Genomic DNA, 27,004 nt, shown 5'->3' with positions numbered 1-27,004 from the left:
TGCTCAAATGCTGTATTTCACAGTGCAAAACATGAAATATATCTCCTCACTTTGTTGATCAAAGTGCACTTTTAAATAGAAACAACTCCGCATTTTACATAATCATTTCCTGCTATGGCTAGCATTACAGAATCCAACAGGAACGTTTCCTGCTGCTACAGCTAACTTACTGATAACTTGCTGCTGTTTATTTACAAATGCAATGCTCAGGCATCCTCTTCATAGCCTGCCCCTTTTTTTTGGGGGGGGGGGAGGGTGTTGTCTTGGGGCTGGTTTTGCCCCGTGCAGCCCTGTCCTCCCCAAACCTTCCTGTGAGCGGTACTGCCAACTTGCATGTGCAGCTGAGGAAGTCTTGAGAATTTGTTGGACTTGAAAAGAAAGCAAATGGACTGTGAACTGCTGAAAGGTTACAGGTGGTTTTGAACAGCTCACTGAAGTCTGTGAAACTGAAGTCCGGAAACATGACAGCTCCTGAGCCTCCCAGTGGACTTCACCAGACGGGGCTATACAATCGAGCTAGTGAGTAATGGGCAGAAACTCACCTCCGAGCAAACAGTAGTGAGGGAAAAGTGACCAAGCCAAAATGACTCAAAGGGAAATGAAACCTCCAGAGAAAAGACTGCTTTGACAGCCTGCTAACAGACGTAACTCTAGCAACAGTTATACAGCTGTCAGCGATGCAGCTGATTGTGTAACTAGGGGGAATGTAAAGCTAGATATAGCAAGAAACCTGTGGCAATGTGGTCCTAAATTTAGCAACCTCTACTGCTTGCTGTCTAGTAGTTCTGCTGTAGAAAGCTGAACGATCAATGGTAAATCTTGAATGGCTGGATATAGAGAATTTTAATAGGTGCTTAAAACACTGAAATTTCCAGCTAGGAAATGCAACTTTTGGGATGATGAAGTGCTGAAGAGGAGAAATCAGGGCACAAAGAGCTTTCTAAGTTATTTTTAAGTATTTGTTAATTTGTTATTTCTAAGTATTTGTTAATGGGAATCTGTTGAGATAAACTGAGGACCTAAGACTGCAAAAAATACACAAGAATACATGCAAAAAATGTATGAGAAACCTGCTCAGCACTTTTATCTTGAAGATGTGTCTTGGAAGAAAGAAGACCCTACTGCTGTGACTTCTTGAGGCTTTCAGGGTCTGTTCTGAGTTACATAAAATAAATTTCCCAAGAATACAATTAGCTGTCTGGACAGATTCATGGGGTTTAACTTTGAACACTTGCAACATGAATCTGAAACAGTGCTGTGCAAACAGGATACTCTTTCTTTATATAAAACATCAGCTGTTGGGTCACATCTCTTCCTCTGGAATCAGCAGCTGGAAAATATTAGATGAGTCACAAGGAGTGAGAGCTTTGAAAAGCAGCCTGTACCAAGTGACATACAGATGATGCCTTTAAACCCACAAGGAAAACCCCCAAATTGGAGCCTGCAACACAAGGAGAGGGTTAAGCTGCTCTGAAAGGTAAGTTAAGTTACAAATGGACAAAAGGAATCAGGTTGGTGCCACTAATACACGGGCAATCTCAGAAAGGGCAAAGTGGAAATGAATGCACAGAGTATGAGCACCCTTTTGCTTGTTTTTTGAGCAGCCCTGATTTTGCACTTACACTGCTTCCTGAGATAATTTACACCAGCCTACACAGCACTTCGAGCTGTGGCCATACCCTGACAGACAGATGGTAGCTCAAAACTCCGAGTGCGCTCACAAAACTGTCGAGATGAATCAGCGTAGGCAGCATGGATTGTCAGTATGCTAGTAGGTTACCTGAGGATTTTAGGTTATGTTTACATTGCAGGCAAACTATAAATGCAGGATGTATCTACTGCTTTATTCTCCAGCATAGGTGGGCAGTATTTGAGTGTCCAAATATTGCACACTTTTTCTTCAGGGGGATGCAAACTGCAGTGCATATGTTCTGCTTTACCGTGTCCCCCAGCTTAGCCTGGGACTAAGGGTGCGGGGTCAGGCTGTGGCTGGCCCTTGTGTGAGTGTTGCCAAGGTGCACCTGTGGGCAGAGGCAAAGCCAGCGTCTTGAGACCCAAGCCAGTGTACGCCGACCCAGCAGAGGCATCAGTGTGTGCCTTTCCTCCTCGGCACCCAGCAAGGGGGTTTCATGCTACACCTCCTCCTGGCAGGGCCGTGGTAGCCAGCCCTCCTCCCCTCCTCCAGCTCCCCCGTCCCAGGGAAGCAAAGCTCTCAGTGACTGGTTGCTAAGGTCATGTTTGCTTTCTGGGCATTTTCAGCAGGTTATTTCAGAGAATAGTGTGCTAAAACAAAAATATCTAGCTATCTATTGAAAATTGAAGTATTACACACTGTGGCCATGTTTTGGGTCTGCAAACGTTGCTTCTCTTAGCTGTAGCTCAGAAAAGCATGGCTGCTGCTGAATCCCTACTGCCCCATAAGTGCTCACTACAGTCTTTTCTCTTTTCTTTTTCCTCCTAGGTTCTTCCTTGCTCTCAGCTGGAGTTATGTATGTTTTCATGCCTGTAGCAGCAAAGCCCATTTAAGTTTCTGTATTGCCTTATTTCACTACAACTTGAATCAATCTTAGGACATAGGGATGTGGGGGACCCCAAAAAAGGCAACTAGTGCTTTAGCACATTGCTCACAGCCCCTGTTAGACTCAGTCTGCAGAATCAGTAAAAGGTGAGTGGGGAAAGCAATTCTCATATGGATGACCTTAGATATGTACAGGGTCACACTGCATTTGCTAGAGAAGTTTTTAGGAAGCCATTAAGAAACAAGGCAGAAATTCCTGATTCTAGTCTATCATTACTTCATGATAGGATCATCTGGCTCTGAATAACAGGTAATACAAATAATAACAGATATTTGCCAACCTATTCTTAAAGATCCTGAAAGACGAACATCCCACAGCCTTCCCTTAGCAATCCACTTCAGCATGGTCCTATCCTTCCCCTTAGAAGTTGTTTTCTAAACTTTTACATTTTACCTAAATCTCTTCCATGACACTGAAGGCTACTTTATCTTGTCCTACCCCCATAAAGAGAAGTTTGGTACCTTCGCTTTGGACTAAACAGACCCAATTCTGTCAGTCATGCCTCATCAAACATACTCTCTGCAATYGCTGTCTTATGTTCGCCTGGCCTCTTGCCACTGGGCACGCATCTTTTTATCTTTTTTGAAGTGGGACGCCCAAATGGGATGTCTTACTCCAGCTGTAGACTTGCCAATGCTGAGTAGAGCTAAACTGTTACTTCACTTGGCTCTCTGGCTATCCTCCAGGTTATTCCAGTATCATGTTTGCTTTTTTTTTTTCACAAGAACATGATGATGTTGAGACTGAACTGGGCTCATTTTCACTCTATTGAAATTAGCTTTGGGGGTTTGAACTTCTTATCTGGATTACTGATTTCTTATTTTGTAATGTGGTAGTACAGCTTTAACATTGGAAGGTTTTTTTGTTTTTTTTTTTTTTTGGAATAAACCTGTCTAGTTGTATGGGTTTTATAGCCACACAGACATACGTTAGCTAACTTCCACTGAATAATCTCCTCTTAATCCAGTGCCTCTTGGTGTCCTTGGTGGTGTAACTCCAAGCTATAAGGGTTAATCTTTTCTTCATTTGCTAATTAACCATGCTTTCTTTTCAGTACTAGAAATTAACTGGCAATGCAAGCAGTTCTGACCTACTTTTTGCTAAACTTTTTAATGCTGAATGCTAACAATTACTAGTTTATGAAAAACAGGTACCGATTATCATGATTCTTATTTTGCAGGTGTCATCTCTGATTTATTTTTTATTTGATTTGCTGAGGGACAAAAAAATTGATTTGCCAGCTCTTCTGTGATATGTTATTAGAAGGTTTGCAAGTTAGAACCAAGGTTTTCTGAATTGATCTACTTGACCACAAGGCCTTAAAAATACTGTCAYTAGCCTTTCTGTTGCAAAAATAATTATTTAACAAGCTTGGGGCGGGGGGTGTCATGGTTTTACTGCATCAACTAGCTGTGAGACACATTTACTGTCTTTTTCAATTATTTTAATCATTTTTTCACCTACAGGAAATGTCCCCAACAACATGAGGAGCAATGGGCTACTCTCTCACCCTTCCCAGCCATACCACAACCTCTCCAGATCAACCTGTGCACTGCTGATCCTCAGATCTAATTCAAGGGCTGTTTGCAGAGCAGACAAAATTAAGTGTTGCCCTCCCAAGGAGGAGACCAATATACCTCACTTCCCTCATCCTGGATGCAGCAAAGCTCAGGTGTGCTGTAGCTGCCCCGGGAAACAGCTGAGAACACTCAGTGGCACTGAGGGGTGGGGAGAGGGTGGCAATGTCTGGGGCAGGTTTGGGGGAGAGCTGTGAGAGGGGCAAGTGCTGCCTGTGGCGAGCGCTCATCTCCATGAAATCATTGGCAGTTGTGCTGTAGTTTGATCAATGACCCTAATCCACTGATCCTTATGTCTTTATTAAAATGTGGCATGTTGCTGTGAAGATTAAAAAACATTGCCCAAGGTCAAGCAGTCCTTATTGCAGCAGTTACAGGTTCTAAAATGACTGTGTGCAATCCTTTTAGATTTTCCAGAAGCTTTAAGAACCTTTCCTGTGTAGCAAATTTAAATAATACTAACAGGATTGGGATTTTTAGGTTTCTTTTTAATCAGCTTTCATAGCTCTTTTAGAAATGATTCACTTATTTCCCAAAGCCAGTGGTCCACAGGTTAAAAAAAAAGAATCAATCAATAAAGCAGTGCTCTAATTCTATTAACTGTTTCTTACCATTAAATACATATATATATTTATATACATATCTAATGTGTTTATATTGTATATACACACACACATGTATTAGGTATGTATACATGTATAAATAAAATTGCTTTCTGACCACAGAGCCAGCTCTAGTCCAAATCCACAGCAGTGTGTTGTCTTTCCTACAGTTAGATCGGCGGCCATTCAGATCAGCGAGTGGTGGTGCCGTGCGTGCATRGTTGCTTATTTTATGATCCAACCAAAGTCAGCAGGCCAAACTCAATCCCTGTGCAAATTCACTTAGTGGGATAAACAGTCAAGGCATATAGAGTTGCACTCTGCATCTCATGACTGGAAAACTTCAGGGGCAGACCCACATCTGGTGTTAAGTGGTAGATCGCTGCTTCTGTTTTTGAAAAGTGATGCTATGTTTCTGTTCTATGCTAAAATGAAACCAATATACATTATAAGCTTTACAAATACAGATATTACTTTTTCCCCCCCAATAAAACTGCTTTTAAGAGAGGAGTGTATCAGCATTCTACAACATTAACTTACACAGGCTAGAAAAATGGTCGCTTAAGGCAGTTTCCTTTACCAGAGACTGCAAATGAAATGTATCGTATTTACCCTGCATATAAACCCACAGTCTCCTCCTGAAATTACTATAAAAGGCATCAAGCACCCTGCCTGACCCAGGCTCTGAGGAATCTTAAAAGAGAAGTACGTGGCCACAATTGTCTGGCAGTTGTCATTTCCCAGCTCCAGAGCTGCTAGTTAGGTTATCACAATAGCTATTGTTTAGCAGACAGCAATTCCAAAGGAATCACCTTTTACATCACCAGATATTTCTGAAATAAACTCAGAAGTCAGTCACATAAAGAACAGGTGCAAAGATACAGTAAAGGAGCCTTTCCCTTACAATAAGGAAACAGAGACATCATGGCTACCCTTAGAGCTTGCATATTTATTGAACAAATCCTACTAAAATAGCTAAAATACATTGGGTACTTGTAGTGCATTATTAAAGATCACATTGTTACAAAAGCCTGCGTTTTCAGCAGTACACAACTGCAACTATACATAAATGCCACAACTGCTGAATATTATTTCTTGCTCTATATACAGCACAGTAGATGTATCTAATCTATTGGAAAATAAAATGTACAAGAAAAGGGATACAGAAGGTGGGGAAAGGAAAGAAATCCAGAAGTGCAGTGCATGCATTGGTATTTAACAGTCAGAAGCTAAAACAGTTCAGAACAAGGCCTGCCCTGTAAAAGGAAGAGCTAAAAGACAGAGTTATATAAAAAATTAAGGTGGGCTTTCAGACTGTGTCTAACACAACAACATTCCATGAGTAGATGATACTGTTTAGTTTTGTGTTTTGTATTGTTTTGTATTGTTAATTCTCTGGGAGCAAAAACAAAAATGTAAAATCCACATGTTGACAGTATTGTGGACATGTACTCTTTCCCCTTTAGGAGGTCTCCTAGAAATGTATTTTATTGTTCTGACTATATCCCCTATTTTATGGATTTGAAGAGGACATTGAAACTTGTCCCTTTTTTCAAAAAATCTTAAAAAAAAAAAAGGCAAAATCGAAGAGATTTTGAAAGATTGGTGGAAAATTATTGCTCATCTTTCTCCAAGTTAGGTGGATAGGAATCAGAAAGGAGATTTTAAGTAAATTACAGTTTTGTGATTGCTCCCACTATAACTGCATGTTTGTGAGTGGACCCTGATAGGGAATCAGTTCCTCACTTTACACTATAAGTAGTTACTCACCTACAGCACTGAATAAGAAAGCCACACTGAAGACACAAGTAAACAAGTCAGTCCAGTCTAAAGAACAACATTCAGAAAAACAAAGTACCAACACCTTCTCAGAACATGGAAATAAAAAATAACTCCATCAGAGCTACCTTGCCAAGGAGCATATTTAAAGTCCAAAATAGCACCATTCATCAGTGTCTCAAATCCCGTGGCAGCATCACAATCACTTACCACAAGGAAACCATGAGTTTCATACTACTTCTATACATCAAAAGAGTACATGGATAAAATATAGAGATATACAGACAATTGATGAAAATAAACTACTAGGCTTGTTACATCTAAATGAAAAAAAAGGGGGACTCTCAGCCTCTGCAAGAAGCAGTTAGGGATGGTGGAAATGGAGAGAGAGCAGTTAACCAGTTGCATGTGAGCAGTGGAGTTTGAGTAGTGGAAGACATTGCTGTGGTAGAACCAGGCCTGAAGGCCCACCTGTAATGTTTGTAAACATGGATTCACAGTGTGAAATTCTGAGAGCTTTCGCTTGAGTCAGAATGTTAAAAACTATTTTTATGGTACACATTTGTCCACTGTTATTCTCTAAAGCAAGGCTCAGAGTCCCATAGTTTCTTCTTACACTTGATGATATACACAGAAACAATTCCCGATATATGACACCATGACCTCATCAAACCCTACACCATATGTAATACAAATGGAGGAATTATGATTAAAAAGAGTAGAGGTAATTGATTTTGGTGAAATGGTGTCCATAGCCATTTACTGGAGTCAGGAACGCCACTTCAGCCTCACTTTTCTTCTTGCGATTTACTTCCTTTGAGATAGGAAGATATCCCTGCAGAGAAGAAAAATAGTATTAGTTGTGCTTCTACAAAGACTGTTTGATGGGGTCCACCCTCCCTTTTCAAATCCTAAAGTTTTTATAGTTCTCTAACTGTAGTTTAGAAGTAAACACCTACTAAACATGGCTCAATCAACTGTAAATACTAATGCCAGAGGGAGGAAAAGGTTGTTTAAAAACTAAGCAAGCCCAGGAACATCTGATGAAACGTCTTTACTTTGAGTTGAACAAGCGTGCCCTCGCAGCCAAAGTACAAAGGAGTTGAGACAACCCCCTCCACTCCTGCAGCAGCTGGGGCAGCCCCAGCCATCCTAGTGAAGTTGGGTGGGGTGAAGCTTTCGAGCGACAACCCTTTCCACAGCTCACCAACCACTGTACATCCAATGCTGTTCCTCAGAGGGCTTTTTCTTGCTACCACCATACCGAGCAATTTCTGTGCAGACCAAATTTTCCAACTCCTTGACCGCCTGGGCTCATTCCAGGAAAACATTTCATCCTGGAGAAGCAGGGTGAGCATGGCCACTTCACGCACAGCGGTGGGGGAGAGACTGGGAGCTTCCTGAGCTCAGCCCCTCCACGAGGGCTGGCACAGCACAGCCCAAAACCTGCGCCTGTGCATGTTGCATTGCAGCTGTTTTGGCGTACCTGGAGGGCTGATAACTCACAATTACCTGTCTTGCACACACAAGGCATAAAAATGCAGGCACAGCATCTCAAGATCATTGATGCAGAGCTCATGGCCACAAAACTGAAGATGGCACTGAGCCCCTTTTAAAAATATAACTCAGTACTGACACAGGTAACCAAACCATTAATGGGGTACTCTACCAATGAATTACTTTGCTTGCTTTTTTTAAATCTCAAGCTCTTTTTTATGGCTACACTTGGCCTCCAACATGAAAAGGATCTCTTAGATATGAAAGTCTGTCTCATTATTACAGAGGACCTTTCAGAGCTTAGGCCTCTCATCTTTTAAACGCCTTACACCTTAAGCAGCTAGAATACACTAATAAGTGACTTTCTTATAATACATCACTGAAAAGAGCATTTATTCTTTTCCTACTAGTACTCTAAATATACTGTATTGTATTATCACGGTCTCTGGACAAGTAAAGAAATGGTGTCGTGTTAGCCAGCTATCTCAGATAGGCTTTTGTTAACCATGCTTAAACATTGCTCCCACTGGCTTAAGTCTATGCCTATTTAGGAAAGCACTTAAATATACATTTCAGTTTAAGCATCAATAGGAGGACTAAAGGTTAACCATGTGCTTAAATACTTTGGTGATGGTATGTCACAATGGGATCTTAAACAAACCACTGTTTTTAACTAGTAATATATTGCAAGTGATTGGAAAAAATCTGGGTTTTGCGTTTAAGAGATCAGGATTGTAAAGGTGATTTATTGGCTTTATTGCTTAGGATAAGTTCATTAAACAAAAACTTCTATTTGAAGTTTGTTTAAGAAATTGAAGCTATCTTTTCTGAGTTCCATTTTTCTGACAGAAAAGTTGTGAATTTCTGAATTAAGAAATAAACTTACAGCAGTCTTACAACTACCAAGAAAGTGCAATTTTCAGGGTCTTTCCCTCTCCGGGCTCTTTTGAGGCATGATTTTTTACTGGAGTGCCCATATTAGCTACATTTACTTGTGCTGAGAATGCAACCATGCCCTGACTTTCCCACTGTCTTTGTCACAGTTTATAGGAGAAATTCTGCTTTCTGGTATGTGAACTGCCACTTCTGCACTGCGCACAGGCAATAGCAGCTCTCAGGCTGAACACAGAGCCAAAATCCTTTCCTAGGGGCAAACTGTGCCCTCTCCTTGAGGGGCACCAGAAATAGAGAAACTGAGCAGAGACACCTGTGAGGGCACATGCAGAAGGGCTCTGCGACTTGGGGGCAGGAGTGGGAGTGGAAACGCACCTTGTCTTTGCTAGAGCCCAACTGGGAATTTTGCCCAAGAGAGAATTTCAGAATGAAGAAATATTGTTTAAATTTTAGGGACTGCACAAACATGTTCCTTCACAGGACTCCAGAAAATTCCATCCTTGCCAGAATATTTTTGCTTTTTTGTTGACTAAGTTTGCTACTTGTGTATCATTGCAGGCTATGTGGGGAAAATGAGAAACTTACACATGAGAACAGGCACACCACACAGACCAAAGAGCTGGGCAAATTTCCAACAGCATTGTGTTGGGCAGTTCCTTTTCAGCTGTGAAAACAATCTCAGTCCTGAAATTCTGCCATACAATCATAAGATAAAGAGTCCCATATGACCCTTCTAGGTCTGGAAATAAGTTGTCTTTAATAAATATATCTTTTTATACTTATTGGTTGCATGGGAAAGAAAAGGTCTTTTATCTGAAATCAAGAGTTTAAAAAAATCTATTCATTTAATTTTATTCTTTCTTTAGTCCAACCTGTTTAGGATTAGCAACGAGTTCATAAAACTGTTGAACTGAAGGACTGAGCACTTTCTGCAGTCTTCTTCAGCAATTTACCCTGATTAATTTTATAAGCCTGATGAAGAATATTAGATTCCAAAGACACTCAGTTTCTGTTAGGGCTGATATTCTGCTGGAAGCTGGACTCTGTGCAACTCATATTCAAGTTGCTTTTGAAACTCAATTATGAAAGAAAACTTGGAGCTAGTTCTAAAAATTGGTCCTCCTATGCATATGCCAAACATCTTTTGAAGAATTACATAAAAGCTAGAACAAATGCATGGAACTTGCAAAGCAGGAATCTGATCACTGTAAAGAAAAAAGTATAATATTTTTCTGACCAGTTCAGAAACCATGATCCTTTTTGATATACTTTTTTTCCAAGCTATGTATAACACTAAAAAATGGCTATTCATAAATGCAACATAATGCAGTATTATTGTTAACTAAGCTGCACATAGTTCACAGCTTTATTCCTGTGTTCCAGGAGCAACTTTGTATAATGATGAATGATAACTCAGGAAACACTGCTAACTTAAAAAGTGTGAATAAAAATCATCTAGTTAACACACAGCTGATTCATAAAATTAGCAGTTTCATTTAATATAATTGTGACCATATATAGCACATTCCTCTTAATCTAGCATTGCTATCAGCCTRTTTAGCTGAACTTTTGAAATATTTTGAATGTCAGGAATGGCAGTACTGCCATATACGTTAATTTAAAAATAGGCACGATCCCACATGAGTCTGCAAATCTGATGCACACAAATGCAGCCCAGCTATGAATTTTAGAACTTCCTTTATAAAGAAAAAGTGTGGAAAATATAGTGCCATCCAGATGGAATAGCAGAGTTTTGTTAACAGGGATCTGCAGCCTAGATAGTAATTGAAATTTAAACAAAACAGTTTTCAATGTACTCTCTCCTTAGCTTACCTGCCAATTTTTTTGCCAGATTTTGAGTCATTACGAAAGAGAATATGAGACTGAAACACACATGTTCTGTGGTTCTGAGTAACTGCTTTATTTTCCTGTTCAAATTTCATATCCAGTTTGGGGTTATGCAATCAGTAAAGGTGATAAAACAAGTATATTATYAGACTTGCCTGATATACCACACCTTCTGCATTTATGTTAACAGGGTACTTATTCCTTGTCAAATTCAAACGAAGACTGCCATCTTTGTATGCTTTAACTCAAGCAAGGTAAAACACAAGCACAAAACTTAAAAGAAAATGAGAAAAAAAACAAGGGAAAAAGGCATGGAAAAACCTCTTTCCCTCTTCCTGCATTATCATTGACTTTTTTTCTCTATATTGCCAAATGAAAATTGCCAAAATCAAACATTCAAAATCAGATGTCAAGCTTGCAAAATCACGAGACAGGCTTAAGAAACATGAGCTTTTGAAAATTACTATGTTTGCCTTCTGGTATGTAAGCCAGCAATAGTCCATGTTTTCTGCAGCCCTGAAGGGGTTTAAAAACATGATTTTAAAATGCAAGCTGAAATCCTCACTTAACTGCTTGGCTTAAGGAGTCAAGACTTTAAGAAAAACAGAATACCATGAGACTCGTGATGAAATCATGAGAGCTGGCTACTCTCTTGAAGCAGTCATAAAACCAAATCTAAGGAACTTTCACAGTGCTTTTTACAGAAAACTTTCATCTTAGTAGACTGTTTGTTAGATGAAAGAAATTACATAAATAACTTTACCTTTGGAAATCCCCCATCCCCTCGGCTGGTTGGAAAGAGTTCCTGGCTAACCCAAATCGTTAACCTTGGTTGATAAACCTGTAGTGACATAAATATATAAAATTTCTTACTTACAAAGAGAGATTCATTAAATGCAATCAAATGGTGTTCRTGTGACAGCCCACATTACTAAAACCAAAAGTTTAATGTCAGTCGAGTTTGGCCCAGAGACCTAGAGCTGCGGTTTATGCTCATTACACATTTTTTGAGTGCCCACGACAATAAAATCTGTCCCTAGAGTATTTCAGCTATACTGTAGATGGCACTCTGTGTTTCACAGCCTTTCTTAAAGAGCATAAGATGCATCTTTTCTAATATGGCTTTTAGACTCTCTCCAAGAAATTCTGTAACATGGCAGGACTTACACGTATAAACAGATGTCAGTTATCGTTAAACTTAGGGTTTTGTGAGACCACGTACACGCGCTCTCTCTCTGCCTCCAACCCATTATACAACATCCCTTGCAAAGGACATTACAGACAACTGTCTTCCTGAGGAGAAGGAAAAACTAGGATGAACAGCTCCCACAATGCACTCYTGAATTACAGCTGTGCCCAGCACCACTAGCAGCCATAGCGCACTGGCGAAAGCCTATTTAAAGAAGATTATTATCTTTGCTGATGCCTGCAGAAGGCAATGGGAACGCACCTTTGATAATCCTTTCACAATGAACGGCGGACAGGAACTTAGCACTTTCTGAGGTCACTGAGCACAGCTATAATCCCCTGTTAGTACCTTGTTTTTTTGACATTAAAGGAATTCCAACACATTATAAAGGACATATGGTAAAGTAGCTGGCAGCAGGGTTTAATGGTTAAGATACAGACCTAYGGCTCAACTGTGGCAAAACTTCCTTTGCAGCCCTGGGAGAGATGATTTGGGCTGACTCATTCTACCTGACACCAAGGAAAGAGCCCGCTTTTCCTGGGCCCGCTCCGCAGGGGAGAAAGGGAGTCACCCTTGGGGGAACGGTCACGATCCAAAGCAGCCACCGATGGTGGGGGGAACCCAGAGCACCCAAACGCCAGGCTAGTGAACCTCAGTCAGGGCGAACCTGCGCTGCAGGCCCCCGCGCTTCAGTCCTYGGCTGCAGGAGGGGGTGACAGCCGTTCTGCAGCTCGCTCTCAGTGAACACTGCCAAGTGCTCAGGTGCCAGTGTTATAGACTATGCTTAAAATTCTTAAACTTACGTTCCTACTGCGTCTGCCTACTGGGCCTTTTGGTCAGTGAATTAAACACTTTCTGCATAGTTTCAAGCTGAACTCCTTTATCACACCCTTCAAACTTCTTTGCACTTTGGGACTCAAAATTTACCTAGTCACTTAAATTCCTGGTGCATTGGCTTTGTTCACCTGCTTGCCACTGTATCTATATTGAAACCAGAGAAATGTTTTAATTTTGTGGACTTACATGTTGACTCTTAGTAGTCACAGCTGGACTAGATGCAGCTTGAAGAAATTATTAGAGAATTATTTAAATCATCTTTCTAAGAAAAAATCCTGAATTCTACTGTACAGTAGGAAATATAGAAGAGAAATTTAAAATGTAGAGTCCAAGGCAGTGTCTATTCCAATAAACCCTTCTATGATTTTCCATAGTACAAAATACAGTGCTGTGTACTGATTAAAACATCAGATCTTTCTTTTTTTCTTTTCTTTTCTTTTTTAGCTTACTATGGGATCTCAGACAAGCCAGTTAAGCTCTCAGAGTATGTCTGACATAGGGATATCTAATATACAGCACAGGGTGCTCTGTGGATTCATCTGTTAATGTTCACTTTGAGACACACAAATGAAAGATACCAAGTAACCCCTAAGCTCTCCTGTTGTTATTTTTAATCACTGATTACCTGTCTTGCAACTATGTCTTGATTTGTTGTGTAGCCATAGCCTTTGTATGAAAACCCATGATGTGAACCAGCAATAGTGATAGAGATGGATTCAAGTTAGTCTATAGACCTTGTCATCCCAAAGTATTAACAATTTAGCAGGAATAAAATAAACACTTACATTTATAAACTTACATTCATAACAACTTGGAGGGACTACAGTTTGAGGGTGAGCTTTTGGGGTGGGGGGGAGAAGAGGTGTAAACTGTAAGATAAACTAACAACTATGCTCCAGGGTAAAAAAAGGAAAAAAAAAATCACAAAAACCCCAAACTATCTTTCACATTAATTTCATCTGTGGACAAAATATTTAGTAATGTCCTACTTTCTTAATACCTTCTTCAGAAACACCCGTTGTGGTCACCACTGGTAGATAATAATCACATGGACCTACTCCACATGTAGTAACTGCAGTGCTATAACCGTATCGACGTGGTGAACCTGGCAGCCAAAGCACTGTCACTACCTGCCTTTCGTACAAGGCTGAAGTGCCGGGGCATCGCGCCTTAGGTCCTCGCTAAACAGAGGAGGATTCTGGAATGGGAAAAAGATGCCAGTGTAGAAAAGTCCACTCAGGACCTACTAATCCACAAGGAAAAATAAAAAAAAGATATGTCTGGCCATGCTACCTCCTCTGTAAAATGCTGCTTAGATGTTTAGATACGCTCGTTACTAGGGTGCTATAAATACACAGCAAGAGCTTTTAGTCAAGTACAGCGGCTAGAAACAACTGATATTAATGTTTCAAGATGAGCTACAGGGAGTGCAAAAGTGCAAAGAACTGCTCCATTACAGCGGAGGATGTAAGGCGTGCAGCATCCCAGCTGTTAGCATCAAGCAAACACTTCTAGATAAATGCTTTCATTGATACACACCATGTCTTCATTTCTTAGTACTTCCTGGGCGATTACTATGGGAGTACAGGCTTGACTTAAACAAGAAAAATATCAGGATTCATGACAGAATTACTGAACTTTAGAATGGACTGAAAACTCAAGTTCCTGCAAGCCTAGATAATATGTCAGAGCAGTAGGTTGACTCAAACTGATAGCCTCACTGTTTGACAATCATTAGTGAAAAAAACAAGCCAGTAAACTTCAGCCATAAGCTGCCAGAGTGGATGACCCTTAAACATCTGACTAACAAAATTACGCGCCTTGGAAGAGTTATTTTCTGGCACAACACCATTCATTCCCACATTGCTAAATCGGGGGAAGAAAACCCCACTGATCTGGGAAGTGCTGTGTGAGACAGCRTCCTGCAACAACAAAGCAATTCTCCCCGAGAAATTGAGGCCAACTTTCAAAAGAGAATTACAAGCTGTAAAGCAGATGGTTTTTAACTTTTTAACCACTATTTTCTTAAAAATCTATAAAATATAAAAATTAAGATTACAAATCAGGAAAAGCATAGTGGTGAAAAATAAATGCTCAGTCTATTTACCAGTTATTACAGCATCAGGACTGCAATGCTATTTACTGCTACTTTGTTCAAAACAGAAGGATTTCTGAGAGCAGAGTCTTCTTTTCTCCTCTGCTCAATGAACTGAGAATCCCTTTTTTACTATTGCAATGGCTCTGTCTAACCAGCATTTCAAAACACTAGCACCTACTCTTCCATTTTTAGCTACTCATCCTCTTATAAAGCTCCTTGCTCCTTACAAGCGATAGCCAGGGAGCACAAAATTTTGTTCACCTTCAAAGCAGATACGCAAAACAATTTTAAAAGAGTTGGACTAAGTCTACAGTATCAGTCACAGCAAGATGCTAAAATAAGTTTCTTGCTACCTGGTCCTAATTCCTACACAGGAAGAGCATCTTTCAAACACTCAGATATATCCACTAGGAAAAAAAGCAGATTTAAGACTTTTAGCACAATGAGCACATTTCTGTTAAGCATTCCTGAACTTTTTATATTTAAGAAACAAAAAAGGAAAGCCTCCAGAGATACTTTTTCTATCTTTTTTCTTTCCATGTGGGTGATGACTGAATTCCTGTTCCTCACATCTCACTCCAACATGGAGGAGTTCAGTTCCACTGCAGCCTGGAATTCTGACCCACAACTTGATGAAGAAAACCAACTGCTGCAAGTACAATGGAAACGACCTTTTGACAAGTTTCAGATAACTTCTTTATCATGTAAACTAACTCTGGGAAAAAAAGTAGTCCTCTAGAAATTCCTAATTCCAAAGAAGAGGTCACCAACTCTAGCAATTCTTCACTGAAGCATGAATGGCCATGTGCTGAGGAACATAGGGGTAAAATGAGCCGTGTGTTGAAGAGAAGGAAAGACAGTGGCAGTGCACTTCTCTCATGGCACTTTTTTCCATTCTGCAGCACACTAAAACTTCCCTGATGCAGTCCCAAGGACTGAGGGCCCGTGATTCTGCAGCAGCGCATAACRCAGATGGGACAGAAGCTGTCCTCACACCATGCTGCCCTGGGGACAGGCCATATAGCTGGAACAGGAGAGCGCTCCTCATTTCCACACCTACATTCCTTTAAAATAGTTCAGGGATTTTTCATCACCATAGCTCTATGTTGCAGTGATGTAAATCAATGATATTAAAGCTCCTAGAGGAAAAATTGTAGATTATTTCCATTCTGGATGATCCCAGCATCACTAAAAGTGTCTGGCAGATTTTCTTTCCCAGTTGTTTCCTGTTGCATTTTCTTTTGCAAAAATATAACATAGTTCCTGCTAAGTGGAAACAGTTATTACTGTGCAGTATCTGAATTTCTTAGTTATCAGCTGGTTTGAGCTGCAGTGGCTTTTCCCAGCACATTCCACTATCCACTTCTCAATCCCCTCAATGCCTCCTACTACAGTAAAAAGTTCTGTTTAAAACCAATGGCCCACTATCACCATCCAGATGCATAAAGAGTCTTCACTAAAAATCTGGTTGCAGTGCTACCTGAATATCAGATAAATCATTCTGTTAAAAAAACTAAATCATTTTAAAGAAAATTGGAAGAAAAGCTTGTGCTAGGATCAATGCATGTTTTATCATTAACTTCAGTGGAAGAGGTAAGCTAGCACTCCCTTCTGCAGTAGTTTATTTTTAACAGTGAGGGGAACATTATGAAAGCATATGATATTAATGTCCACCATGTTCCAAACCTAGTGCACAAGATTTAATACATACAGCAACTGTCAATTGAATGGTTGCTGCTTGTCAGAGTTTAGTTGGATGGTAGTCTGCCATCAATCAACTTTGCCTTCTGAATCTTCTGGAGAGGGAAATGCCAGTATAACATCAAGAGTGCTCTTCATTGCTCCTTATTTCAAAGACTGACTGAAGTTTTATGAATCTTTATTATATTTAAGAAGCTGTAGTCACGACTAAATAGGATGCTGCTGTCTTGATAGGCTGGTTAAGAAACAGTCTCAGTGTCGAAGCTTTCCATACTAAACTATCAGAAACCACAAGTCTCCCAAGTTAAAATGCAAACTTAATTAAGCATTTAAAAGCATCGTGAATAACTGGCTTAACAGGTGTGAGGTCTCTCAACTTGGCGAACTTGATTGCTTTTTTGTATGGCTCTGTGTCACAAGTTTGAGCCTCTTGTGTCTCTGTCTTCACATTTTCAATATACTGCAGGATAGCAGGTATTTCTAGCAATGCTGCTTTCCAGATCAGTGTCATGAACATTCAAAAACCAGCAAAAGGAATCATTTAGCATTTGGTTACTTCCATGCAGCAGGCAGATGGAGACACACGGTTTGAGAGAACCGATGAACAATTAATTATACAATTGCTCTCTTCCTTATGGGGCCTGTCCCAGCTAGCCTACCTGTTTGGCTAGGCGCTTCCTGCTGCCACAGGAAGAACTGATACATGACAGAGTATGGGCAGGACGATTGCACACCTGAACTTCCCTTTGCCTTCTGCGCATCAGCATCCTTTGCTGGCTCTGCCTTTTCATGGGCAAGATATTATTCCTCCCCATCTGATGACTCAAGCTCACAACCACACAGAGATGAAAAAGCCTAAATGAGACAAGTAAGCTTTTTCTTGTATTCCCCTCTCCACGCTCTAGATGAATTAGCAAGCTTATTCATTAGGGTTTTTTGCAGTCCTTGTTCATCACTTCTTCACTTTCTGTCACTTTCACAGAATAGGATGTCATCTGCTCCTTCCTTAAACAACATCAGCAAGTGACCTTGGAAGTAATTTTCCTAGGTTTCAAGTGCAAAACTTCTCATATAAAACCATCTTCTTCCACAATTTCTTTCACCCTTCTTAAAGCTTGTATTTTTCAGGTGACATTGAAGTATCTACTACCATGTAGTCTCCTGCATTGGCTCATCTACTTCAGCTTCTTCAAAGAACTCACTCTTATTTTCATCCACAATATAATTTACCATTTTCATCTTTTATGTATGTATTTACAACTTTCTACAACATGTATAAGCAACATCTGAGTGACTGTACAAAATTTACTAGAGTATCACACTCCTTGAAAGGAAAAGAATCACAAATATTTTTCTGGAATAAGCAGAGGAAATAAATGTATATTGTATGGAAACTTCCATTAACCAGTAAAACAACTGTAAACTACTTATTCCACCAAAAAATTTCAGTGCATGAACTCTGAAACTATAAAGCATTGCAGAAATTGAAATAACTAAACAAGCCCTCCAGAAAAACAAACTCAAAAACCTATGCCACCCAACACCTTTTTGTCTTAATTTTGCTTGCCTGTGTACTACAGTGGTAGGTTTCGTTATATTACTTAAGGTATTAACATGCACACACAGAAAACCAACTATAACAGGCCTGAAAATTAGAACAGGATTCGAGTTTTCAGGCAAGTGCTTGTGAGTTCATCATGGACTCTTCAAGTACAATTAGGTAGTGAAATGTTTAATTAGTAGCTACTTGTATCTACACTTGACAGTAGCCGCAGAAGCAGATGCAAGTCTCTGTTAGGTGAACACACAGCATGGCAGCAAAATTCAGGACCAAAGCCTGCATGCTCAGCTTCTCAGGTAGCTTTGTACCCAACATTGACCAAATACTGCAAGGGGAAGACCAGCAAAAACAGTGGCCACTAGGGGAATCCTGAAGGAAGAATAAGAAGAGAGAAAGCACAGAAGGATGCTTCTCCCGCATGCTCTCCCAACTCCCTACTTCCAATTTTGGGGGACACAAAAGGTAGACACCAAGCTGAATCCCAAAGCATGTTTCGTTTTTTTAAAATTTCCTATAAATTTTCTAAATCAGTGGCCTGTATACTGCAACTTACAAAAGAATTAATACACCACTCTGAATTAATTTTTTTTAAGTTTTGCTTAAATTTCTTACACATACCAGAGATATGACTAGAAATCCACACTGATACTCCAAGTGGTGGCAAGCACACTGCCTCTGCTGACCACTTTCCTGAGGAGCTCAGCAATGAAAGTCTTACCCCTCACAGGATACCAACCTCTTGCCCAACCAGCATATTTCAGGCAAATACTAAGARCCCCACTGGTGCCCTCAGAAATGAGAGACAAAACCACATTGTACAGGCAGCACTTACCTCATTAAAAGAGATGTAATGGCCACAGCTGATGATACTGTAGCAGGTGCTTGAAAGCATTATGGTACATTTACCTGCACAGTCACCATATCACCCACATCTACCATCATTTAATGTTTACTGCTTTACTGTTACTCCAAATATGAAAGCATAATCTAAACTGTATCATATGTTATGTATGTTGTAAATAATAAAATACATATGGGTTCTGGGATTTATCTAATCAATAGACATGCAGTAAAACAACTTTGCTTGACAAGTTTTTTGTTTTGTTTTGTTTTCTCTTCTTATTTAATTACTTAGCTGAGAAACTAATGGTAAGAAAATTCACCCACATTTCCACAGGATTTTCTTCTGCCAACAGCAATAGAATTATTTAAACTCACACCCTTTCATGCTGGAAGATTCATCACTGATATATTCATGTCAAAATAAAGAAGGAAGATTTGTTCCTCTCTAACTTAATCTTTTTGAGTAGCTGTACGATGGCAATGTGTGCTTTCCGAACATCAATGCTTTAAGAATTCAAGAGTTCTTTCTGGTAATGTGCACATCAGGCCAAGGCTTACACTACCTTCAGGGAGAATATACAAAATTTCTTTGAACCTTTTTTGAACATATTCCCACAAAGGTATGCTATGCAAATAGATAGACAAGAAGGTTAGTGTTAACAAAATTAATCCAGAAACACTTCTTCTTGCAAGATGAAAAAAATGTTACATATTTTGAGGCTTGATTTTTTTTTAAATTCAGTATTTACAGAAGGAAACATCAGTAACCCTCACAGGAACATCTACATAGGGACTCATTCAGTAGTGCTACAGTGAATTTGCCAGACCAGCAGCCTAAACTGAATTTCATGTAACACTCAAACAATGATTCACAGTATCATTCCACATAAAACATTTGAAAAGAACATTTTTGCACCTTTCCAGATTGCACCCTCAACCAATATGGTTTAATGAGGTATCAGAGTGAATAAATCTTTGAAATAAAAACAAAATACAAATATTTAAAAGTATTTTTATTAAAATATCCTGTCCCAGTCAATGATACTGTCTAACTGACCTATTTTATTAAGTTGTTTTGGGGCTGCTAGGGGTAGTCTCTCTCCCCTCTCTTTAGCCATATACACAATGATCAGAGCTCAGGTGTGGGGCAGCAGTATGATGATGCAAAAAAATTTCTGTTCATTGCTGAGGGCTCTTGCTCCCGACCCTTAAAAAGCAAAGCGTCATAACCATGTAATATTACAGGTGGTATGTGAATTTTTTTGATTTCCCTATATTTCAGCCTTTGCGAAAAAGGCTTAGTAAAGACTTGTCCTGGAAAAAGACAAAGTATCACTTGAACTTCCAATCCACTTGTCAACACTGTCCAGCTCAGATGCAGTATGCTGGTGCCTAGTTCTAAAATTTTAGTAGCCTGAGTGTGGATGTTTGTGACTACGTAGACACACACACACACACATATATATATAGTTCTTTTGTTTTTAAATGTACGTATGAATTGTACCACAGAAATAACCACAGTATCTGCTTTGTACAAAAATGATTTTTTTAACTCCACTTCCAATTGTTCTAGCTGTAATCAAGTAAATGTGCTTTGTCTGCACAGCTGAACAGCTGAATTAGCAGAAGTATTGAAAAGGCTGTGTTTTTATTTTTGATTATTTACTTTGTAAGCTGGAAAGGCCTTACCTCTTCCTAAGTTTTCAGTAATCAAGTACTGTAGGACAAATTGCATCAAATGTATCCTTCATATACAATACATAAGCATTCTAAAAAAGCACAATACCCATTCAGACAGCCAAAACTGCTTAACTGTCATCCCTCTCAATAACTTTTCTTGACCAAATTCTGCCCCTGGTTACACACAAACAGAACTGGATCCAATTTATTCCTACAGCTTTACGCAATTCTGAACTACCAAAAAGGAGAACAAGGGAGAATTCAATTTCAGCTCCAGGTGCAGGAAACAAGGTAGTGTAAGCTTTCTCATGCCAGAACCAGGAGTTACACTTGTCCAGTGTGTATCTAGTATTAGGCTGGACTCAATGCTTCATCCTCATATCTCATTCCTCCTATTCCTCAGAGCATACAAAAGGCACGTAATAATGTCTGCTTCTGTCAGACAAATCCCAGTCTCCAGTTTCCATAGATTATCCTAAAGCTATGAACAGTTGTTCTAACAAAAATAAAGTCATTTTACGAAGACAGAAAATTACAGAATGTGTAAACATATCTGCAGATTACTCACTGGAAAAACGTTCTTAATGGGTAGGTCAGGCTGAAATCTTAAATAAAAACTTTCTCTCATATGCATATTAACCTAACTAAAATGATGTTATACTTTTCCCTATGAAATGCAAAAAAGAAATGGGATGGCCATTTTTTCCCTTCATCCAAATGCAGGCTGTCAATTCTTTCTCTCTGACTTAATGAAAAAACCTTTCCCCCAGTTGCTTTTCCCTCTCAGAGGCCACTATCCCAATTTTTCTTCTTTTTTTTCCCAAGCAAGACTGTAAAATGCAGAGAATGCAAAATATAAAACAGCCTCAAAACTGATCCAGTTGGGACAAGGTTATACTACAGGAAGTGTTCAGCCCACTGACCTCCCTTTGGGGTCTTTTGCTCCGGGATGATGTAGCTATATGGCACGACACCTCTGCAATTCCACAGCGCTAGTGCTTTAGAAGAAACCCATCAAATCACAGGAAGTCAGAAGAAAGATAATGAGCTGCTCTAGAATATGTTTTGTTTCTTTACTTTCAGGTAGGCCAAAATTAAATTATAAAGGATGTATCTGTTTAGTGATACACACTTTTATTAGTTACTGATAAACCTGCTATTTAAATTCCTTAGCCCCAGCACTGCAAACTCTCGGTGCTGAACTTGAAGTCCAGAAATGAACTGCAGTGGAAACAACAGGGGTAAAAGGACACACCTGAGTGCTTTTAAAAGCAAACACACAGACCCCTTTGTGAAGTGAATAAAAGGTCTGTTTGATTTCTTTCTTTAAAAAGGGTCTACCTTAAAAAAATTGCATTTTCTGGTTTTGCTAAAAGTCTTCTTTGGAGGTCACAGAAAACTGGACTTAAGAGACTTCCTTACTCTATTTCTTCCCACAAAAGCCTTTATTTCAATGACTGGATTACACAGGCTAAATACATTTTAAACACAATTACAGCATTTTTTTTTTTAATTAGAACCCATATCTTTTCTTAATTAGCAGTGAAATCTAGCTTCATATGTTACGACATACAGCATTTTCCAGGAAGGTGGTGTACTGAATTTCTAACATTTCAAATAAAGGTAATAATTAAAAAAAAAAAACATCTCAGGCCTTTTTACACTGCAAAGAAATATGAAAGGTTCTTTCTTCCTTCAGGGGTCACTTTGTAAGCAAATAAATTTTACACAAGTAAGGACAGATCCTTAAATGTCAGGTGTTCTTGTGCAAGATGGCTCAAAACATACATGAGTTAAAATTATCATAAGAAAACAAAGTAGACTCTTTTGCCTTTTATTTCTCTTTACATTACTATGATTTAAATCATATACAGCTCCAAAAAAGATTCATTAAGCAGGTATGAGCAAATCATAATTCAAAGTCTAGGGAAAGGAGAAGCAGCATTGAAAACTAACCTTCTAAGGAGTTTGTTTTTACTTGTAAGAACTTTAAGAGACACTTTATGGAATAAGAACATTAAGAAACTGAGAAGTTAAAACAGTGGAGTTAAACCAAGAATTAATTTGTTCGCATTCAACAAGCACATTCTAACCACTTTTAATTTTACTGTAAGCTTAACTAAATCATTAATACACCTTCAGTTTAGCAAAGCAATAAACAGTACATTTTTTTCCCCTTTTTTTAAAGTTTAGTTCAGCCTGGTGAAATGTAACAGCTAAATTCTCCCTGACTTCAGTGAAAGCAGACTAGAGCCCCTTGCATATGCTGGAATATTAGAAACAAAGTAAACACTTTGACAGTTATGGATTTTAGTGTAGAAAGTGTTGATTATGTAAATACGTAAAGAAGAATTTTTCTTGCAAATTAGAATGGCTAAGGAGAGACTTAGAATAAACACAAGAACTATGCCAAAGACAAGTGTGTCCACTGCTGCAAGGAAAGTATGTCAGTGGTCTGACTTCATTACATTCAGTGTTATTGTGCCAAAAGTAAAGGCGGGGGGGGGGGGGGGGGGGAAGAAAGGGAAGGGTGGTGGTGGTAGGGGAAGAAGTTCTGCCAAGTCTCTCATCTTAAGCAACCCTGTAAGCTGGGGAAAAATCTAGTCTTTCTTAGATTGAAATTCTGATCAACAACCAAAAAAAAAATAAAGTGGAATTAAGGATTTTCAGAACAAATACAAAACTTTTCAAGAACAGCCAAATAAGATTTTAATTTATCTCACACTGCAGAACTAACAATAGAAAAAATAAAAAGATGGGTAATTACATTTGATTTTCTGCATTTGGATGGTTCCAAGTTGTATTTTATGTTTTGGCCTACAAGCTGGCTTTACAAAAACTGATTTCACTGACTACTACGGGAACCTTGCTAGATTTATAGAACCATCTGCTGGTAAAAATCAACGGCTATTTTATGCCTAACAAAACTTAAAATAATCTTTTGTTCCATAGATAGTCATATATTGCACATAACAGCCTGCATACTATCTCAAAATGTGGGCTGATTGTCACCTTGGTGTTGGTAGGAAAACAGTTGCCTCCTTATCCAATATTCCACAGTTGTGTGAACAGAATGTATTTTAACATGATTTCTATTCACAGCTTAAATGAATCATTTCCCTTTTAATTCCCCACCCCCAGCTATTCATTTATATACAGATGAGCAAAGCATTTTGATAAAAGTAGGTTCCAGAATAGACTAAAACTCCAGAATTTGCAAATTTATTTCTGCAGATAGGAACGATATAAAACAAGGAGCCAAAAAGAAAAAAGGTCTTATGAGAGATTACATATTTTCTTACTTTTAAATGTTCTTTGCTTCACCCCGCCCCCATCAAAACAACTCCAAAGACGCAGACAAGCATAAAATAATTTATGCAATTACTTTAACCCCACCTTTATAAGAATATGTCCTTGAGAGCCTCACACTTTGGGAAATACTTTGTGCCAATGCACTCCCTATGCAAAGCTACTTCAGACTAGCTATTGCTGCTAGTATAAATCAGCAGATTTTTGACTATAAAAGTGGTATGATGTAGCAACCAATGTATATCACATTTATGTGAATATGTGTATTCAGACATAGTTCAATAATAGCTGCATCTTCAATCAAAAATGCTATATGTCTCCATATATAATCAAATCTAATTCTGCCTGTTTTACCTACCCTTTAAATAAAAATTATTTTCTTTGTCCTGCTGACTCTGAGGCACATAACCTTTCTCAGAGAATACCATATTCAGAGACTGTTTAGCATAATATGTTCATCCTTAAAATTAGGTACATCAGCAATAGTATCTCATATTATAACAAATAAGCTATAAGCCAGTAAAAATATAAACACAATCAGTAGTGAAGTAAATGGATAATTGTTGCAATACTGTTCAAAAAATACATTCCAACTAAGTGCTTGTAAGTTCAGTCAGGCTGAGGCCTAGCCTTTTTTTCTGAAACAGATCCCTACCACAAAGAAAGGATAGCATTCTGAAAATTTACTAAATAATAAAAAAAATTAGTTTGCATTTTATGTACTTCCCTCACAGAACAACATTAAATCTGTTTCATATACTAAGTGCAATGACCTAYTTCTTCTTTTTTGGGGAGGGAGGGAAGACGGACAAGTGGAATTATTGGATACTGCTTTGTCTATATGTATTCCTATGTGTGCTATGATGTGTATTTTTCATAATATTCTAAACACTTTTTGTTTCAATTAAATAAGCCTTACTGCACAAAGAGGGATTTCATTTTTTTATTCAAAAAAATGCATAAAAATCAAAGATCCAATATACGGAGGTTTTCAGAGTACATCAGTCATTGTCTGACAAATCCCCATAATCTCACAAAGTATGTCTAATATAGGTCGTATTTATAAATGGGTGTTGGGGATGGGGAAAGAAGGCTTGCATTTATATTAAAAAAAATTACTGATTCTTTTCTAAAGCAACTAATTCTTACCATTTTTAGATTCTGTTAAGTCTTGGGACTGCAGTTTCTCTCAAGTAGCACAAGGAGAACAATCTGAAAACAATTTAAAAAAGATGAAAAAAAATGAAAAAAATCCTATAAGTCCAACTGTCGCAACATTTAAAAGGCTTTTTGCCAGCATAATAGTGAATGAGCCAAGTATAAACTTCAGTGGTTAAGATTAAAGTCATGCAAATTATTCTAACCACATGTACACTTATATATCACGCTTCTCTGCACTTCAGTGGTCTGTAGGCTTAAATATAGGACAAAGGAATCCCTGGTACCTGGATTTGCAAAGCCCTACACTATTCTTAGCACTTGGTACATATCTGAAGAGCACAATACCTACTGGTTAACACACTTAAAAAATCAGCCAGGACAAATATCCATCATCCTATGCTTACTGTAAAGGTGGTCCATTGTTCCTGGGCATGGTACAATGTGTATTTTTTTGCAATCAAGAAACAAGTATAATAGYGTCAGGCTTTCACAATGCAATGGCTCAGAGAGTAGGTATTTTTGGAAATGGCACTGCATTACATAACCTCCAGTTTTCTCTCTCCCTTTATTCCACACACACCACACACCTATTTTAAATAGGGAGGGAAAAAAAAAAAAGAGGAGTAGGTGCCATCTCATTTAAATGGTACCTCAAATTATTACCCTCTTAATTGACTGTATTTGTAGCATACCTCCTTTATCAGTTTTCATCTGGTGACAAAAAATAAAGTTCTCTTCTACTGATTATATATTTCTTACCTATAGTGTGAATGTATGAAATATAAATAGGTATGGGTCATATGTTTACACACAAACACATACATACATACTGGATATAAAATTGCAAACTCATATACCTATAGATGTACATAGAAACATTTGGAAGAAAGCACATCACTAAATGTACACCAAAACACGTTTGTTTTGTTTTGTTTTTTTCAAAAGAACCACCCAAAATTTAACTGCTGCACATGCAAAAATGCAGAAGGCTGTTGCAAGAATGACTGCTTTCTAAAAATAAACCCCAGCAGCCTGAGAGGAATCCAGTGTCAGAGCGGAGAAGAGGGAGATTCGTTTTGCAAGGGAGAAGAAAAGAGACGAAAAACCAATCCAAGAGCCTTACATGCATGCTAAAAAAGCAAAGTGCGTTAAGTTCAAAAATGCATTTTGGTGTCTTTGGAGTGCAAAAGCAAAAAAAAAAAAGAAAAAAAGGAAAAAAACTAGCCAGTTTTAGAAAACCACTTCACATCTCCCCTTGAATGTGTGCAGAAAAAGCCCCAGCCTAGAAATCCAGCCTTAAAGCATAAAGATAAAGAGTTAAATATATATACTGCACGTTTCTCATCTTCTTTAAGAAAGCCTGCTTGGAAACGTGCACCGAGAGGGGGGAAGGCAAGCTGCAGCAAAGTCCAGCTAAGGGCAAAAGGAAATGAAAAGAAACAAAGAAAGAGAGAGAGAATTAATAATAAAAAAAAATCTGTGGATTGGAATTGCATATACTTACAGACAAAAGCCCCCGCTCCCTGCTCACTTTCTGTCCTTTCTACATGATCTGAAACACAAATGTGGATTAAAAAAGGGCAGCATGCTACAGAAGGGAATTTATAGTTGGGGGAGTGGAGAGAGGGTAGGGGGTGTGGGGAAGAATGACTGCACCTCTTCCAAAGTGCAGCCTTGGAGAAAAAAGAAAAAAGGGGTGGGGGTGGCTGGGGGAAAGTCTCTCTCTCGGGCTGGGTTTTGGTTGCCAGTGCTGGTTATATTGAACAATGAGCTAATTCTGATGGCAGCTGGCTGCCTGCCAGCGCTCCCCCTCCCCGCCCGGCCCTCCTTACACACGCGCGCTCCCCCC

At 38.9% G+C, this 27,004-nt stretch overlaps 2 long non-coding RNA genes across 2 annotated transcripts; one reads left to right on the top strand and one right to left on the bottom strand.

Annotated features, from left to right (window-relative positions):
- The first annotated feature begins 255 nt into the window (after window positions 1-255).
- On the top strand, window positions 256-4,322 carry LOC112963130. The gene is made up of 3 exons (XR_003252502.1): window positions 256-1,477; window positions 2,462-2,665; window positions 4,046-4,322. It is a non-coding gene; the product is annotated as an uncharacterized LOC112963130 (long non-coding RNA).
- Window positions 4,323-5,687: 1,365 nt separating this feature from the next.
- On the bottom strand, window positions 5,688-26,951 carry LOC112963129. The gene is made up of 4 exons (XR_003252501.1): window positions 26,660-26,951; window positions 25,144-25,206; window positions 11,540-11,617; window positions 5,688-7,372 (listed from the first exon to the last, which is right to left on the bottom strand). It is a non-coding gene; the product is annotated as an uncharacterized LOC112963129 (long non-coding RNA).
- Window positions 26,952-27,004: the final 53 nt, after the last annotated feature.

Source organism: Apteryx rowi, unplaced genomic scaffold (genome assembly GCF_003343035.1).
Source record: "Apteryx rowi isolate R43461 unplaced genomic scaffold, aptRow1 scaffold_161, whole genome shotgun sequence".
Lineage (NCBI taxonomy): Eukaryota > Metazoa > Chordata > Aves > Apterygiformes > Apterygidae > Apteryx > Apteryx rowi.
Note: the sequence above shows the minus strand (reverse complement) of the source record. Positions and strands in the feature narration are given on the sequence as shown.